Consider the following 6,000-nt stretch of genomic DNA (forward strand, 5'->3'; position numbering starts at 1 on the left):
CAGACCCAGGCCTTTAGGGGGGCGTCCCTGGTGGCTCATGGGCAGGCCCTTAGATGAGGTCAACATAGTGGCCTCTTTGAGAAGAGGGCAGACTGTAGTCCTTGAGAGGGACCACCTTCTGGGAATACAGCAAGTTGGGTTTATTGGGAATGTCCCCCATTGAAAACAGCCCCCAAATGCTAATAACATGTTTAAAAATTCTTTCTGAAATTTCTGAAAATACAACAAAAGGGGGAACTCAGGGAGATGCTTCCAGCAAGTCTGGGCATTTCGGGCAGCACCATGGGTTGGAGGGGGGAGGGGGGAGGGGGGAGGGGGGCCACCATAAATGGAGGAGTGTACAGTGTTCATGGATCGAAATACTATGTGCAGATGTTGGTGTCTCACAGTCATTTACCTCAGCATGATTTCCTTCCCCACAAGTCTTGCTTTTTGTTGTTTATGAGACTTGGGAAGTTGATTCTAAGTATATGGAAGTCCAGAAGGCTAAGAAGAGCTGAGGCATTCTTGTAAAAGAAACAGAAAGCGGGAAGACTCGCTCAGGTAGAAACCATGACTGTAAGGACTATTGTCTGTGTTAAGATGGCAGATGGAGGGCCGGGTGGAACAGAACAGAGACCAGAGTGCAGGGTGGCAGTGGTGCAGTGAGGCACACACAGCCCCTCAGTGCATAGTGCTGGGGCAGGCAGCCAGACATGAGATGAGTGGGATGAGGCCCCTGCTCAGTGCCACTTCCAAACATCAATTCTGGGTGGACTCAAAATGTACAGGCAGGAGGATTATGAGAAGATGGCAGAGTAGGAAGCCCCTGCAGGGGAGAACCTGTCTCCCCACCTGGACAACAACTACACAGACAGAATCAGTCTGATATAACTGTTTTGAACTCTGGAGTCTGTTGAAGGCATGCAACCTTCAGGGGAATGCTTGGAGAGTAAGTGGCAGTCTCTTTTGGTCAGTGTTACCTCCTGGCACAGCGGCAACTACCCACCTGACCCCCAGCCCCAGGTAGGCAGTCATGCAAATGTTCCTGGAGCAGCCTGCACACAACTTGTGGGAGCCAGGCTGGGCAAAAAAGGCCCTGCCCTCTAAATTCTGGGGATCTGTGCTCTGATCACAGGGGTGCAAACAGCTAGGTAACCATGTTGCACCCACCCCTGTTGTTACATGCCTCTTCCCCTTAAGCTGAAGTGAGTTCCAGAGGATTTAAAGGGCTAACACCCTTCTTTGCCTTCATTTTTCTCTTTTTCCCTTTTTGGGAGCCAGACATTAAAAAGTAGGCTGTTCAAAAACAACTGCAAATACGGGGAAAATTAGAACATGATCTTGGATGCCCAGGAAAAGGCTCAGAAAATACCTGAGCAGACATTACATTTATAGGTCAGGTTGATCCTTGACAGAGACAACATACAGCAATAATAAAAAAGTAAAATAAAATAAAAGCCAAAAAACCCCAGCCAATCCTGGGGTAGGGGGAGAATCTGATTTCCAGAGTTACCGCATTATTCAATTCAAATGTCCAGTGTTCAATAAGAAAATCACAAGGCATTCAAAGAAACCAGAAAGTATGGTTTATAAAAAGAAAAAAAAATCAATGAAACTCTCTCTGAAAAAAATCTGATGACAGATACACTAGACAAAGACTTTAAAACAACTAAAGGAAGTTGTGGAGGAAATCAAGAAAACCATGTATGACAAAAGAAAAATACCAATAAACAGACCTAAAAAGACATTCTAGAGCTAAAAAGTATCATAACTGAAATGAAAAATTCACTAGAGGGATTCCAAGACAGAACTGTGCAGACAAAAGAAATTGAACTTGAAGATAGGACAGGGGGAATTATCAAGTCCAAAGAAGACAAAAAAGATGGAAGAAAACTGAGCTGAAAGGCCCTGTTGGGGCAGCCCTGGTGGCCCAGCGGTTTAGCACCGCCTTCAGCCCGGGATGTGATCCTGGAGACCCGGGGTCAAGTCCCGCATTGGGTTCCCAGCATGGAGCCTGCTTCTCCCTCTGCATGTGTCTCTGCCTCTCTCTCTCTCTCTGTCTGTGTGTCTGTCATGAATAAATAAATAAAATCTTAAAAAAAAAAAGGCCCTGTCGGACACCAGCAAGTCGACCAATATACACATTGTGGGAGTCCCAGAAGGCAAAGGGAGGGGGAGTAAAGAGAATACTTGAAGAAATGATGCCTGGAAACTTCCCCAAATTGAGGAAAGACATGACTATAAACATCCAGGAAGTTCAACAAACACCAAGGAATATGAACTTAAAAAGATCCACACCAAGAAACATTGTAATGAAACTTCCAGACCCAAAGACAAAGAATTATAAAGCAGCAAGAGGGAAGGGAATCCTCACATACAAGGAATCCTTAATAAATTGTCAACAGATTTTTCATGAAAAGACTTTGGAGGCCAGAAGGCAGTGGGTCGATACATTCAAATACTAAAAGAAAAAACCTGTCAACCAAGAATCCTCTATCCAAGGATACTCTCCTTCAAGAGTAGGAGATAAACTAAGACATTGCCAGATAAACAAAAGAGGGAATTTGTGACCACTAGACCTACGCTGCAAGAAATACTCAAGTGAGTTCTGTAAACCGAAATAAAAAGATATTAGTAACTTTATTTTTTTTAAATTTTTTTTTAGTAACTTTAAAGTATATGGAGAAATAAAGATCTCAATAAAGGTAAATATATGGCTAATTATAAAAAATAATATTGTGACAGTGGTTTGTAACTGCACTTTTTGTTCCTACATGATTTAAGAGGCTAATACTTCTAAAGAAAAAAAATTAGTGTAAAATCTAGTATTACTGTAACTTTAGTTTGTGACTTCAAATCTTGTTTTCGATATAATTGAAGAAACATGCATTTTAAGAGTTACTTATGTTTGGGGGCACATGACGTATAAAGATGTAGTTTTGTGATATCAACAACCAAAAGAAGGTGGGGATGAAGCTGCAAAGGAAGAGAGTGTATGTTACTGAAGTTGAAGCTGGTCTAAATGCAAATTGGAGTGTTAAAACTTTAGGATGTTAAATGTCATCCCCATGGTCACCATAAAGGAAACACCTATAGAATGTACACAAAAGGAACTGAGAAAGGAGTCTACATATTTCACTACAAAGAACCAACTAGACACAGAAAAGAGACAGTGCAGGAAAAGAGGGACAAAAACAGAACAGAAAAAAACCATAGGGCATACAGAAAATAGCACAGTGACAGAAGTTACACCTAATCAGTAAATACTTCACATGTAAATTGATTAAGCTCTTCAAAAGACAGTGATTGGCAGACTGGATAGAAACACCTGCTTCAACTGTGTGCTGTCTATGAGAAACTCTTTTATTTTACCTTGTTTTTATTTTATCTTATTTTATTATGTCTTTGCCTTTGCCTTTGCCTTTTTGCCTTTTTGCCTTTTTGCCCTGAAACTCACTTTAGATCCAAAGACACAATTGAGTGGAAAGTGAGAGGATGCGAAATGCCTTGCATGCAAATAGCAACCAAAAGAGAATGGGAGTTGGCTTTACTAATATCAGACAAAAGTAGACTTTACATTTTAAAAATTTACAAAGCAAAGAAGGAATTGTGTATTAATATAAGGTTCAATACAGCAAAAATATATAAGAATTGTAAACATTTTTGTCCCTAATGACAGACTGTATGAAGCAAAAGCTAACAAAATTGAAGAGAGAAATAGTCTTATAATAATAGTTGGAAACGGAATGCCCCACTCTCAATAGAAGACACAACAACCAAACAGAAGATAAAGAGACAGAGGGCTAACACGACACAGTAAACCAACTAGATGCAGTGACGCACAGAACACCCACCCAACAGCCACACGCACATTCTTCTCAAGTGCACATGGGACATTTTCCAGGATGGACCATATGTTAGGCAACAAACTAAGTCTTGGTATATTTAAAAAATAGCTATCATACAAGTATCTTCTCTGACCACAATGGAATGAAGTTGAAAATAAGAAGGGGAAAACTGGAAAATCCACAACATTATGGGGATTAAGCAACGTGCTTTTAAACAACAAATAGGGATCCCTGGGTGGCGCAGTGGTTTAGCGCCTGCCTTTGGCCCAGGGCGCGATCCTGGAGACCCGGGATCGAATCCCACGTCAGGCTCCCGGTGCATGGAGCCTGCTTCTCCCTCTGCCTGTGTCTCTGCCTCTCTCTCTCTCTCTCTCTGTGACTATCATAAATAAATAAAAATTTAAAAAAAATAAATAAATAAACAACAAATAGTTCAAAGAAGGAATCCAAAAGAAATTAGAAAATACTTAGAGATGAACAAAAACGAAAACACAACTACCAAAACTTATGGGACACAGTGAATACAGTGCTAAGGGGAAAATTTATAGCTATACACATTTACATTTTTTTTTAAAAGAATGATCTCAAACCAACAATATAACTTTACAACTTAAGGAACTAGAAAAAGAAGAACATTAAACCCAAGGGTAGCAGAGGGAAGGAAATAATAAAGATTAGAACAGGAATCAACAAAAGAGAATAGAGAATAGAAAAAAAAATCAAAACCAAAAGTTGGTTCTTTGGAAAGATTAACGAGTTTGACAAACCTTTAGCTAGATGGACTGAGAGAAAGAGGGAAGACGAACTATTAAAATCATAATAAAAGAGGCACATTACTGCTGATGCTACAGAAATAAAAATGATTATTTTTAAGAGAGCACTGTGAACAAATTGGGTAACTAAAATGAAATGGGCAAATTCCCTAAAACACAGAACCTACCAAGACTAGATTGCTATATTGTTAGCAATCTAGTTAAACTAGTTAAATTCTAGTTACTAGCTAAGTAACTAGAATTTAAATAAAAACTAAACAAAACCCCTAAACAAACAAAAAACCCCAAAACAAAACAAAAACTTAGCATGACTAAGTCACAAGGAAATGGGAAATCTTAATAGATCTATAACTAGTGAGGAGATTGAGCCAGTGATCAAAATTCTCCCAACAAAGAGAAGCCATGGACCTGAAGTCTTCACTGGTGAATTTTCCCAGACATTTAGAGAAGAATCCCAATTCTTAAGCTTTTCCCAAAAACTGAAGAGAAGGGAACACTTCCTAATTTGTTCTGTGAGGCCGGCATTCCCTTGACACCAAAGCTAGACACAGACACCATAAGAGCAGAGGACCATGGACCAGTATCTATTATGAGTATCAGTGCAGAAGTCCTCAGTAAAAAACTAGCAAGCCAATTTAGCAACATATCAAAAAATCATACACCATGACCAAATGGAGTTTATTCATGGAATTCAAGGATAGTTCAGCGAACACAAATCATCAGAGTAATAAGCCACAGCAACAGAATAAAGGGGGAAAAACACATGATCATCTCAACTGATGCAGAAAAAAACATTTGGCAAAATTCAAAACCCTTTTGTAATAAAGACACCCAACAAATCAGATGGACACTACCCCAACCTAATAAAAGTCACTGTTAAAATATAAAACTTCCAGTTATTTTACCAGCAAAAATGGATTTATTTGGGAATAGCAGAGACCTGTAATCTGGAACAAGCAAGGCACAGCAAAACCAACCATAAGCAAGTCCCCAGAACAAAGGAAAGGAGGTTCTTTTATAGAGGAAGGTGGGAATTGGGATGGGCTTCTCATTGGCTGGGCTGTTGTCCATGTAGGAAGAAAATTTCCTTTCTCCTGATAGGGTAGTAAAATAGTATTCACCTGCAAGGTGTCTGTCTTCCTGTTATATTTGCAGTTTATTCTCAGATAAGACAACAAAACCACAGGTAACACAAGAAAAATAAACAAATTGAATTCCATAAAAATTTTAGAATTTTGTATATCAAAAGATGCTGTCACAGAGTTAAAGTCAACCCATGTAATGGGTGAAGATACATGCAAATCATAAATCTAATAAAGGAATGTCCAGAAAATACAGAGAACTCATTAAATTCAACAGCAAATATCTCAAAACAATCTAATTCAAAAATGGGCAAA

This window comes from Canis lupus, chromosome 21, assembly GCF_048164855.1.
Source record: "Canis lupus baileyi chromosome 21, mCanLup2.hap1, whole genome shotgun sequence".
Lineage (NCBI taxonomy): Eukaryota > Metazoa > Chordata > Mammalia > Carnivora > Canidae > Canis > Canis lupus.